General features: G+C 36.4%; 1 protein-coding gene across 1 annotated transcript in view; it reads left to right on the top strand.

The window, feature by feature from the left end:
• Positions 1–13,098, top strand: part of EEFSEC (eukaryotic elongation factor, selenocysteine-tRNA specific) — a 125,217-nt gene that overhangs the window by 49,529 nt on the left and 62,590 nt on the right. The gene's annotated exons all lie outside the window — the stretch shown is intronic.

The following is a 13,098-nucleotide window of genomic DNA, read 5'->3' as shown; positions in this document are numbered from 1 at the left end:
ATTCATTGCAACCTCGTTTCTGTTGTTGCATGGTTGGTAAGGTACTGGGGTTTCATGTTTTTCCTCTGAAACGACTGAAATAAGTCTTTGCCTTAGATAACTTGTCAGACCTGGTATCCTAGTAGGCTAACCCTATGCTTTTTGTTAAATATTAGCATCCTTTTGGGATTTCAGATAATATTTTCATAAAAATAAGGGGATGGGATATTTTCTAAACAATGTGTGCAATTCATCCAATTTTTATAAAATAAAAAAGCCCCAAAGGCAATGTGTTACCTACCTTTTATAGGAAAAGGATGAAAAAACTATCATAGTTTTAAAATATGATATTCAAAGGGGATGCAAAAAAATTATGATGGCTGAACAGAGAATATTTCAGTTGATACAGTGATGTTTTGCCTTTTAAGAAAGACAAAAATTAAATTAAGTGACTAATGGCAGCTGTTTTGTCGAACTTCATGTAAAAACTTTTCTCTTTTAAATCCAATTTTCTGAAGGAGTATGAAATGTATATATGTGTTACACATAGAATCTAGAGCCAGTGGGATATAAATGTATGCTAAAATGTTGTATGTATATTTTTTCTCATTTTTGTTTTACTGATTCTTGAAGCTTGGTCTCTTCAGTTTGAAGCAAAGATCTCCTTAGAGAGACTTGAGAAACTCGGCTTACTGGCCAAGTTAAAAGCTTTTCTTATTTTTCTATTTATCTTTGGCCTCATCTCTGTTTAAATTATCTTTCCTGCACTCCTGCTGTTGAAAGACAGTGATAAAACTTCACCAGTTGTACCAACTTGCTGACTTAATTTCCTCTAATGAATTTTGGCTGTAGTAGCAAGAGTTTCTAACACTGACGTTTTTCTTTCGAATGATATGGTTGGTTTTTAGTTTCAGATTCACTCTGAGCTTAGTCATAGGCTTTTCTAGCAGACATTTTACTTCCAAAATGTGCTCAGTCACTTTGAATTAAATTGTGTTTTCTTTTCAAGCCCTTGTATTGTGCTAGAAATGTCATACAGGATGGGGACAGTGCATCCCAAATTATATCTTTATGCAGTCTCCAGGTAACTGAACCTTGTACATCACTGTGATGTATCTTCTGTGTTTATATTTACTGTAGATGAACATTAATGCAACTTTTAACACAGAGAAAATAAACTGATAACATAGGAAGGCTTTTTGCTAAATTGGAGCTATGAGATCCAGTGATTATGATGAAGAAAATCTGTGGATAAGGAAGCCTGATCATGAAGAAGTACTTCTAAAAAAATCTGATGAAACTTCTAAAATTACACTGTTCCCCCTTCCCCCACCAAAATAAAATACAAACACCCAACCCTAACCATCTAGGTTCTAATAATGAAAAATTTTTGTATTGCTGGATAGGCTAGATAAGCTTCTTTGGATTGGATTCAGTCATCTCATAGAATTTCTTGTGGCCTGCACACTTTGGATTATGTGTAATTTCAACTTTAATTAAAAAATAAAAGGTTCTAGCTTTCAGGATTTGGGAGGGAGTGACAGTTGCAGTTTTCCAGTCTTGAGTGCAGACAGAGCAGTCATATGTGAAATCTCCTAGTCCTGGAATGTTAATTTTGAAACCTAATTGTGGTACCTTGAAATGTCATTGGCCATTTTCGTGAAGGTTGTCTCAGCAGGTGTGATCGGGCAGCTACAGTCCTGAGACCCAAAGGACAGGAAGTGACAGATTCTGTGAGGAAAGAAATCGAGCAGAAGAGAAATACATAGAAAAAAACAAAAAGGAAATGAAAAGCTGATTTTTGGTGTGCTACAATACCACATAAAGAATTGTTCTTTACTCTGTGAAATACCTTTACATGCCAACATGCTGCTGTTCTCTCATAGGTTTCAAGTTGCCCCTGTTTTACCAAGTTTCTGTCCTTAGTGATTTGCTTTCAGGTGTTCTTGCTGATGGCTCTGAAGCTGTTTTCTCTGTTAAAAATGCATGTTGCAACCCCAGTGAGCCTATTTTTAAGGTTCCCTCATGGACCACATCTTGCTTCCTTTTAAAAGACCCATAATGGATTAAAATTTTTTATAAATTGACAACTGTTTACCATCTTTTTCTCCTGACTGATGACTATTTCCTTATCACTGATATATAAATGCCCAGAACGGATATTTCTCAGAAAATATTCTGATAGAGTGTGTTCTAAATTAAATAAATAAAAACAGCAACAAAAGCAAAATAGCATATTGTTCATAGCTTATTGTGAATATTTTGGTAAACATTGTAACAGCCAAGAGAACTCTGTTGAGCATTCACTGTAGCTCAGTGGTACTTGCACATTTCTGCCCAAGATGGGCTTGTTCCCTTCCCTGAGTTGCAGTGGATTTGCTGTTTGTTACAGGTGTCTATGATACTCGATACTGGAAAATGAGACTACTTGTTTTAAATAAGAAATGGATTTGCATAAGTACTCAGAAATACTAAAATATGCTGATGATAGTTGTAATTTCTTTGGATCTTGATTAAGGTTTTAAAAATCATGTCAGTAGGACTGCCAGTAACAAATGCCTGTGTGCAGAATGTAGAAATATTTATTCGCCTGATGACAGCTGAAAGGTTTAGGCAAATAGAAAGATAATAGAAGATTAGAAGTGTTTAGAAGATAATAGTTTGTGCTTCTATCATTTGAATACAGCTCCTGTCTGTCATTGTCAGAATATACTAGGTGTGCCTGCAGCATCTGTCGAGAATTACTTCTTTTTACCTAGGGTTTTTCAAATTGGACAGCTCTTCCATAGCAAGTTAACAAAACCTTGAGAGGCAGAGAAGTCACTACTCTTTGTCTACTGTAAATGCTTGTTGTATCAGAGGTGAGGGTCCTTTTCATGAGTTAATCAAAAAGACCTATGCAAACAAGCAAGAGGATTTTTTCTTTGGTCAGTCACTACAGTTACAGAGCCTGACATTGTTAGTGAACCTTCATGATCTCATAGGCTGCTGCAAACTCTTGTGCACCAGAACCCTCTTAATAAAAACGTGAGGCACTGGATACACAAATTCATAGCAGCTGTCACAGCTGGGCTGTGGTGAAGTTTGGTCAAGACCCTTTGAACTTTTTATTTCACACTAATCCCATTTAGTGTGATCAATATACGGACCTCCAGCTCCTAGGTCTGTTAATTGGGTGTCAAGTGTTGGGTTGGCCTGTGTCAGGCTGTAAAATACAAACACAGAAGAGAATATCAGTAGGGAAGTTACGTGTTTATTGTCTGAATGTCTAAGAGTGAAAAGTTGCCTTCCTTGCCTGAGATGTCCTTAGGGATCTTAAGGGTCTTTTGTTTCTCTCAGTAAGGTAACTGTATAGTTAAATATGCATTTTACCAAAAATAGGAATGCAATTGGGGGCTGCAGAGTAATGTAAAAGATCTAGTTCTGCTAATAATTTGATGCTGGAATACCTCTTTGTCTACCTACCCTCCTGCCTTTTTTTCTGATAATAAATATACTTAATTGCTCTCATAACTATTTGTGTTGGGTTGCTTTAGGATGGGAGTCCTTTCTGGTTTTGCATGTGTATGTCTAGAATGAAGTTTCTTCTAAGACTTACCAATATTTATTTGAACTTGTGCTTTGTAGCATTCAGGGAATAGACAGGATAACTTAGATCTTCGTTCCCCCATCTCAGAGAATCTCGGGAGGTTTTTTAACTCCCCCATCTTTAGTCCTGTATCATTCAGGGAAGGGTAAATATGTAGAATGATATTTCAACTCTCATACATTTTTGGGTTCTTTTATTTCAGTCTTTCAGTGACAGAAAGGACTGGGGAGTTGTGAGTAGTTTGTTTCATCTCCTTTGAAGAAAACCTAAAATTTATAATCCCAGATCAGACCTTTCCTATAACTCACACAACTCATCTGTTAACTGTTTTAATATATGGCACCGCTATTTCATTAAACAACATCCAGGAATAATTAGTTCAGCAATGATGCCTCGGAACAAAAGCCCTTGATTTCGTTTAACTTTATAAGTTGGTCTCTTTTGATCTGCAAGAACACATCTGGGGCCTTTAAGAAAGCAGAAAGAAAAATATTAAATGTTTAGTAAGGCTGTTGGTGAAGGTTTCAAAGCACAGTAACCCTTTGGTACCATGACGTAGCTCAGAAGCAAAAAAGTGTGAATTTCTTGTTTCATAAGCTATCACATGGCACCTCAATATAGTAAATGCAGTTTTTGTTACCTGATGATGACTACATTTTGCCTTTATTTTCAGTTTCAGAAGAGGGAGTATCTTCATTCTTTCCCCAATTTTTTTCATTCGTTTTTCTGACCTTTTACCTTAGTTATCTCTTGACTGTATTTGAATGAAGTAATCAGAATCATTATTGTAAACCTGACATTTTTTACCAGCTATCTTTGCATTAGAGTTTATTTTTGGCACTTGAAACTTTTCACTGTTCTGCTTTGTTCCGTTAACAGCTTACTATAATTTGCCAAGGTGGTAGGGTTAAATCCATTTGTTCTTTACTCTAGACTTAGATGCTTAGATTTTGCAAATATCCTAAGGACTTGTGAAAGTGCAGAGGATATAAATTTACTCGTCTAATCTTAATCACTGTTACTGACTTGTAATAGAAAATTGCTTGAACTCTTTAAAATTTGCCGCTAAAAAAATCCTGCCTCAAGGGAAAGCTATAAAGATTTTGTATGCCAATTGTTTTTTATTTCGTAAACTAAAAAGTACTGCGAAAAATACTTGTCTGATCATAATTAATTCCTTTTTCTTTTCTTCTCCTCTCCAAGCAGAGGTAGCCTTTGTTTTGGTTGTAATTAGCAGAAGGAATTCACCAGGAGCAGCAGTGTATCATTTGATTTGTACTGTTGTGCTTGCTTGTTTGCTGTGTAGCACCGGAGTGCTGCTGTATTTATATTCTAAGCTTTTCCTAGAAAATGTACAACCCATCACAATTAATGTTAACGTTTGCCATAGCTAATGAAGCCTACTAGATCTCTCAGTAATTATTCATCACCTTTGTTTCATTTTGTATGAATCATGGCTTCTATTAACAAGCTTATTTTAGAGAAAGGACAGGAGAACTTTGTTCATGGCAAAAAATGAACAAAACAACTTCTTATTTCTCCCCTTGGCCATTCAAAATAGAAGAAAAAGAGCTGAAAATATTATTTTTCATTACAGGTTTTATTTTTAAATGCAGCTTTATGTTCACTCTGTTTGTTTTCCTTAGTGAGCATTTAACTCTAAGGTTGTGACCCAATAATGACCTCCTTTTCCACTCTCAATTGCTTTTGAACTACTCCAGTAAGTAAAAAGAAATAACCCAACAGAAGGGTAACCAGATCACTGCTACCACACCAAGGAAACAGGCAGGCTTTGGGATGCTCTTCTTTAATCTCTCTATCCACAGAGCCTTCATTTTAATTTGCAAAATTGAACCCAGATCGAGAGCAGTAAAGCCTGAATACGGTAAATATTCATGCCTCAGTGATCTAGAGTGGCTCCATTACATTTCAGAGATTGGGAGAATTACCTTTTGGATTATGTATATTCATGGGCTGATTTTTATTTGAGATATAATATTACTCACATTGGGCTACATGTCGCATATTCTGTCAAAACCAGCCTTCTCACAAAGCTCCAAATGTTCCTTACACGTAAAAGTTTTTTCTTCTTTTCCCTATAGTTTCCTCCCTTTTATGCTTTTCAAAGACTGGTAGTAAACAAATTTCTTTTAAAGAAGAAGAAAAAAAAGCCGGTAGAAATTCTATAAAACCTTCAACCCTGTGTTTACTGTGATATATTTTTTTGCATGTGACTTTGAAGTCTTCAGATAAAAGTATTATTATTGTTCTAAACCTAAATCTATTTGGAAAAAGTAATTCAGTTTGTTCTGTTGGAAGAAGAAAATTCCAGACAGCCTTTCTTTAACCTATAACTTTGCATTGGTTTTGACTTCGTTTTTTCCTTTGAAAAATGTTTTATTGAAATATTTTTGATAAGTTGCAGAAATTTTAATTGGAATGTAAATGTTAAGCTGCTTCTGTGTCATAGTTTTACTATGGGTCTGACATTGTCTGCATAGATACTTGCTACCTCAACTCACTGGCATTATACTATGCTTTTAAAATGCATGCTTTGTCATCTGTGATGATAGGTGGTACAAACAGTACCACTTAATTTAGGATACTTGACATCTTAATATTCCTTTCTTGTTAAAAAAAAAACAACACAAAATCCTGAGATATTTTCGTTATTTTGAAATGAAAGGATTATGGGAGGTGTCTGCCTTCTGCATCCCTCCACATGTCCAGGGAGTGTAGGGATCTGTTCCTTACCTACCAGACATTTGATGTGTATGGCTGTTAGACTCTTTTGGTCAGAGAACTATAATGGGAGGTGGTCCTGTCCTGCCTGAAAAGATTCACACAAATCTAGAAGAGGCAAAGCAGAGAGAAAATAAAAGTGCAGTGAGGATTGGCAGAGGTGAGGGGTGGGAGCCAACGAGTGTTTTAAGAACTTATGTTACTGGGAAATGCTGCAAGGTGCTTGAGCAGCCTGATTGTCTCCTGGGGCAGAGCACAGAGATAGAGTCATGACTTGAATGAAGTTTGGGCAACACCTCTCACGACATTCTTGTGTGGCTGGGGAGGGATGGGATGGATTCAGGGAGGTTGGTGTGAGTTAAAAGTTACCTGAAGTGCTTAAGTCTATAGGAAGCTTTGCTGTGGATGAGGAATATTGCTGTGAAATTATAATAATTCTGAAAAATTAAGAAGCGGACATTGTTTTGTTTTGTTTATTTTTCCTTGAGAATTTGGATTGTGACAAATGATGCAGTTGAGTTTATCTGCAGTGAGGCGTAATGCCATGTTATATCACAAGGGTGACAAGATTACTGGAGTTTACCAAGTAAATACTCCAGTAAGATAGCCTACATGTAATACTGTGGGAATTTGATAGTTTACAGGAAATAATGAATTCTGGGCAGTTCAGTCATGAGAAGAAAATAAATAGAGGACAGGTTTTTTTATTCAGTGAGATTTGTCTGGCCTGTACATGGGATAGATTAGGTTTTGTTGAAAAAAAATTGGGGTTTATGTATTTAAAGGCTAGAGGAGACTGCTTAAGCACAGAAGGTCACTTAAGTTTACCTGCAAAATCTTAATCTTTTGATTTGTGACTCTCTGCATGAATACAGCATACATGTAATATAAATTAAAATTATGGTATTGAAGCAGAGTAGCATGAGAGTAAGGTCATTGACCTGCTTCTTTATTTACTGGGTGCATATTTTAGATGCTGGGAAAGGAAATAACGTAAATGGATTTTAGTATCCCCTTTTACATTGCTTTATGCCAGTGTTGCAGTGCAGGCTCTTCAGGCTCTGGTGTTACTTCATCCAGGAGGAGGAATATATTAAATAAAAGCTGATAGTAATAGTGTGGTGTTACATAAGCACCACAGTGGTCATATGGTGAATGCCCTTATAAAACTCACTTTAAAAAAATTAAGTTAAAAGAATCATTCAATGTGAAATAATTTTTTCTCCAGATGCTATATTCCTTTCTCACATGGAGGTGAGGCCATGCAGAAATAATAGATTCTAGAAATAGTCAAGGTCTTTCAGCAAATTCCTACTAAGCCACATGATCTTGCTGGAACCCACAAACTTGGAATTATTTCTGACTCTTTGAGGTTTCTACTCTTTGTAGCTGGTCCTATAGTTGCTCTTGTGATGTTGACTCAGAAGAGAAAGCTCTCCACAACCTCAGAAGTGGGCAGAGTTTGCATTGTGATTTGCTGTTCAATGATGTGTTATAGACAGCTCTTGTTTTATTGACACATCCTGTTTTATCTCCATTTTATGCTGATTTGAATTCCTGGTTAAAATTTTGCAGCTAACTAGTTACTACATGAACCACAAAGGCAACTCAGAGAATCTAGAAAATACTTGGTACATTATTTCTTAAAATTGAAGATATTTTTTTCCTTCTTATTTTGATGGAGGATGTGACTTTCTATTTCTGATGGCTCATTGTTGCTCTCTTGTGCCTTCACAGCCCATATGTCCTTTTAATGCTTTTGAGCAGGAGTGGTTTGCCAGCTTTATTAAATACATGGCTGCTTGCTCATCTATGGGATTTGGCTTTGCCAACCCTCATAAAGCAAAGAATTCAAAATTCTTCATGTTTAGAAAAGAATTTATAAAAAGATCTGCTTACATGTATGGAGCAGTTTTGATGAAATGTCTGAATTGAAGCTTTGCTTCATTTCAGTTGATGTGGTTAAACACAGGCTGATTGAAAATTCTCAGTCATTGTGGTAGCCTTTCAGACAAGAGACCAGTCATTTGGTATCTTCTGACCACCAAGAGAGGATACTGGAAGAGAGAACATGAGATACTATTCTTTATTTGAATTTGTAGTAGATCAATAGGGAGGAAGGAAGATCACGCTTTCAAAAGCAGTAAGTATGGGATGCATTTTGGTCATGCAGTTGGGAGTTTGCTGCTCCCCTTCTGCTTATAATCATGTACTTCTGGATGATAGTGAGGTGGTGTTTCATGTATTTGGCACTTTGCAGCATGTATGGCCAGTTTATACTTCTCCAGAGTGTTTTTTCTTGCTAGGGTATTGATTGGGGTAGGCTTGCACTTGGTGTATTTCTAAACCTCAGGACTGAAATGGTGCTTTCTTAGTTTCAGTTCCTTGTTCAGTGTAAGTTTAAAGATGCAGCTCTTAGCAACTGGGCTCTGAAGTGTGACTTTTCTTTTTAAACTTGTTGGAGTCCTCACTATTTGAAGTGGGGTCATTTTTTATAATGCATATGCAATACTGCTTTTATAAATACTGCACCCATAATCAGTATTTTCTCTAACATATTATTGAGACTAATTATTTTAACTTTGCAGTTTTTCATCAGCATTACAGGCAAGTATGGTTGCTTTATCTCATATCAGAAAGATGCACTCACAGTATTGAGAGGCAGTAGGATGGCTAGGTTTTTATCTAAAGCTATGAGCAATGGCATATGGCTGATAACTTAATGGAAGTTGGATAAATAAAGGAAAAAAGGTCTGACATATCGGTGCAAAAAGTCATTAGTGGACTTTTTCTGTATCCTGTTTTCTATTAGTCTGTAGTAAACTGCTTTGAAAATCTTAGTGGGCTTTTCCTTTGGTCTTAAAATAATGGGCTCTCGTATATTGGATACATTTGTTTATCTCAGGGGCTGAACTGTTTGGATGCTTTTGATTTCTCTTTTGTGTTTTTGAGTCTTCATTTGAATACAAACTTCTTTCTCACCATTTTTATGGCTTTTTACATATGCTTTAGGAACATGAATGTGATTATACAAACTAAAATTTAAAGCAGGAAGCAAATCTCTGCAAATGATGTGACTCTTGATTATATGTTGACATATAATCAATTCCCTTGTGCCACAAGAAAATAAAATGTGTGTGAATTTCTTAGCAAAGTTTGTGGCAAGTTTTCTAATGGTATCCAAGTTCTCCATGTTTACCTACATGGTTCACATGCAGAGCCTGTCACTTTAAAGTTGCACTCAATATTGTTCACTTTGTGTCTGAAGACCTAATTTTCCCAGTTTGAACGGATTGATAAAATGGTCCTTGCATAATTTTCATGGACAACAGAAGATAAAAGTTGTTTTCCAGACAGCATTTTGAGTACTAAAATGGGGTGCTTGAAATAAATGCAAAGAAATGCCAAAGATATTTGTCATAGCTGGTCTCAGTTACAAATTCCTGTTGCTCAGGACAGAGCTCTGAAATATTTTACCTCATTCTGGTGGTAGAGAGGTAGACTGAGTGATCCAGCCCAAACTCTCTACTTGAAAAATCCATTGCTGTAAAGCTAAAGAAAATATGTGAAAGCTTAGAACTCTGTTATAGCTTGTAGGGATCCCTTACATAGGGAAACCAGATATGCATAAGAGAAACAAATCTAATACTGGGGGTCAGTTGCACCCTTTTCAGTGCTTCTGGGTTTGTATTTTAGAGGCCAGACAAAATACAGATGAATTTTACTTATGTACTTGAGCCTCTCGAAGAAAAACCCTAGATTTGGAGTATTTTAAACCATGGGCAAATGTCTCTGTCAGTCAGGATCAGAGTGAAATATTGTACTGATGTTCATGGTCTGCTCAGAAAACAGGAAATCAGTGATTTAAAGTGACTCTGGCTTTTGTTATTTGATACAGTGGGTGCAGACCAACTCCCTGATTCACTTCTCTGCTGGTTCCATGTCTGACCTATTGAAGGAGATGCAACTCCAACTCACTTGGGTGATCTAATCCATCCCCCAGTTGCACTGGCATTGTTCTGGTCAGATTCTAGTTCCTACAAACATTATGTTCTTGGAACAGAGGTTATGGTCAGCTATGATACTGAGCTCTGTGTTCCTTTGACAGTTCTGGTGCTGAGAATAGGAGGGGAAAAAAGGAATGGGCTTGAATGTGATCTTTCTCTGATAGGTTTATGGAAACTTCAGATACAGTAATAAGTACGAATTAGAACCAGTATAGATGAGCTGGTTAAATAATCTGCAGGGTAATGGATACATCAGCATGAAGTGGTGATTCTCAGTAGGTTGAGTGATGGAATGTCATTTTCTACTTGTGTCTGAGGACAAACAGACCTGTCTGAAAGTCAGACCCAGCTAGAAGGAAATCAGGTGGTTCTTAGAGCTCTGAGTGAGCACAGCCACAATGTGCAGGGCTCCCCTCCTGGGGGAGAGCTGGGGGCAGCACAGATAACCTGCTTTGGTTGGTGGGGGCGGTGGGATGGGTGGATCTATACATAATTCTGCAAATTTACAATGTTTTTTCAATTAGGATAATGTTTTCTGAGAGAGAATTAGTCAAGATCCAAACTGTTCTTGAGGTCATTAAACATTACTTGTGTCACTATTGTTGCAACTATAATAATGATTGAAACTGGAGAGGGAGAGGTAGTGGATGAAAGAAGGAAGGGTTTGGGAAAGATTTGATTCAAGTCCCTCTACTTCCAGCCTTTAAAAATACCATCTTGGAAGTCAATAGAAAGCTGGAGGTAAATGCTAAATTGTTTCTCTCCAATTTATCTATATGGCTAGTATTGTTCAGGTGGTTTAGCTAAAGGGGTAATGAATGTATATTTGAGTACAAAAATTCTTGAAACTGAAACTATCAAGTATTTACAGCGGCCTTTTAAGTCTGTTTTGACATTAGTTAATATCTTGACAAACTACTTTGGTTCAGGCATTTTTAGTGAGGTTTTTTTCTCTTATATGAACATACCTCTTGATCTCCTTTCTCATAATATTTTGTGGATTCTTCGGGAATTCACAGGCATTGATGTGGCATTTGATTTGAGAAATGTTGTAATAATAACATTATAATCTGTAACAGGGTGTTTCTTTTGGTTTTGGTTAGCAGCCAGAGGCTCAGGGAACCCAAACAATATTCATAGTGGTGAAGCTCATGGGTATTGTTATTTGTATAATTATGATTTCCAAAAGGAATACAATATTTTGTTGTTTTCCAGAAGGCATGTAGCTGCTAGATTTTCTTTTTTTTTAAAAAAAAAAACTTTCTATATATTGCCTGTGACCATTCTTTGCTGACTTATTTGGAGACCTCTTAATATTTCAGTTACTGAAGGTTTTAGTTCAGCCAGTAGACTTTTCATTTGCTCTTCTATTTTGGTCTAAGTTTCTGCAATTTGTTCCCCTCTGAGTCAGGTGATATTGGGAATAGGTGTAGACAGATCATCTGGAGCCAAGTGAGATGTCCTCCATGCAGGGCAGCAGGCTTTGTGGAAAAGGAGAACATGAAAAACATGGTTTTGTTTCCACTTATGCATTGCAGCTAAGATGCAGGGGAAAAGCTGGTATTTTCAGTATTATAAATTACTGAGTAAATAGCCCTATGATTAAAATAATTAAGTTCCCTAGACTGTTCTGAATTGTTCAGCCTAAATGCTGTGCACTGAAGCTGTGAGACATCTGAGGATGAAACCCAGCTCTGCCAAGTCCAGTCCTTTGGTTTGGAATCTCTTCATCAGTGCTTGCATATTTTGTTTTTTAATTTCAGGAGTTAGAAGATAAATGGGTAGGCTGGGATTATAAAATGGGCTACTAAGGGATAATGCAGTGGTTGGAGATTGATTTGAGAATAGTTTAAGCTGAATAAGAAAGTAAAGGCTTGAATGCTGAGAGTTGCACAGTAGCATTTGGCATGAACCTTTTTGATAGCTGTAGAATTGATGCTAAGTAAAGGGAGATGGAAGAAGAAATTATGCTGAGAATTAAGATCTGTCTTAGCAATGCTGTTGTTCTATACACAGTCACAGTATAATCTACTGTATTTAGATAAAAGCATACTAAAAAAATTATCTGTGGAACTGAACTCTCCATGAGAATGCTCAGTTCTTGGATCTGAATATTGAGATTTCAGCCTTTCAAAATGCCGTGTGTAACTTTTCTGTACTAAGGACTCTTGTCAGAGTATGTAAAATTTATTTAGGAGATAGCTTTTAATACTGAAATGAAATCTTTGGCAATAAAAAAAAATTGTCTAATGTAGGCATGTATGAAGCAGAGTGATTACCTACCCAAGCATCCATCATTAGTATGAATGCAACAGGTGGCACCATAAATGTATTACCAGAAAAACATTTTGGTTACATGCAATTTGAGTGGACAGGTATACTTATTAAGGGTGGTGGTTTGCTGAGCTGAAAAGGAAAAAAGCCAAAAATGAATCATTATTAAGCTGAACCGGTTTAGTCTGATCAAGCTGAGCCTAGACTGATCTCTAAAAGCTTATTTTATTCTTCTCCTTTCCTTGAAATAAGTAATACAATAGCAACTCGTTAAGGCCAAAATTGGATAGCATCTAGGAAATTTTACTATACGCAGTGATTGGTGTTTCACTTTTCCTATAATATTCCTGAGATATGGAGCCTCACATTTTAGTCACAGCAATGCTAGCTATATGTTTATGAACATTCAAATCTTCCTAAGAAAGCTTTGAGGATTTTCTATTTTGGTATATGGAATACTATAGACTAGGAAAGGGTGGGCTTTTGTATTACTGATTATTTTGTAGT

This window comes from Poecile atricapillus, chromosome 9 (genome assembly GCF_030490865.1).
Source record: "Poecile atricapillus isolate bPoeAtr1 chromosome 9, bPoeAtr1.hap1, whole genome shotgun sequence".
In the NCBI taxonomy this organism is placed as follows: Eukaryota; Metazoa; Chordata; class Aves; order Passeriformes; family Paridae; genus Poecile; species Poecile atricapillus.
The sequence above is the reverse complement of the archived record's forward strand: the minus strand, read 5'-3'. Positions and strand labels throughout refer to the sequence as shown.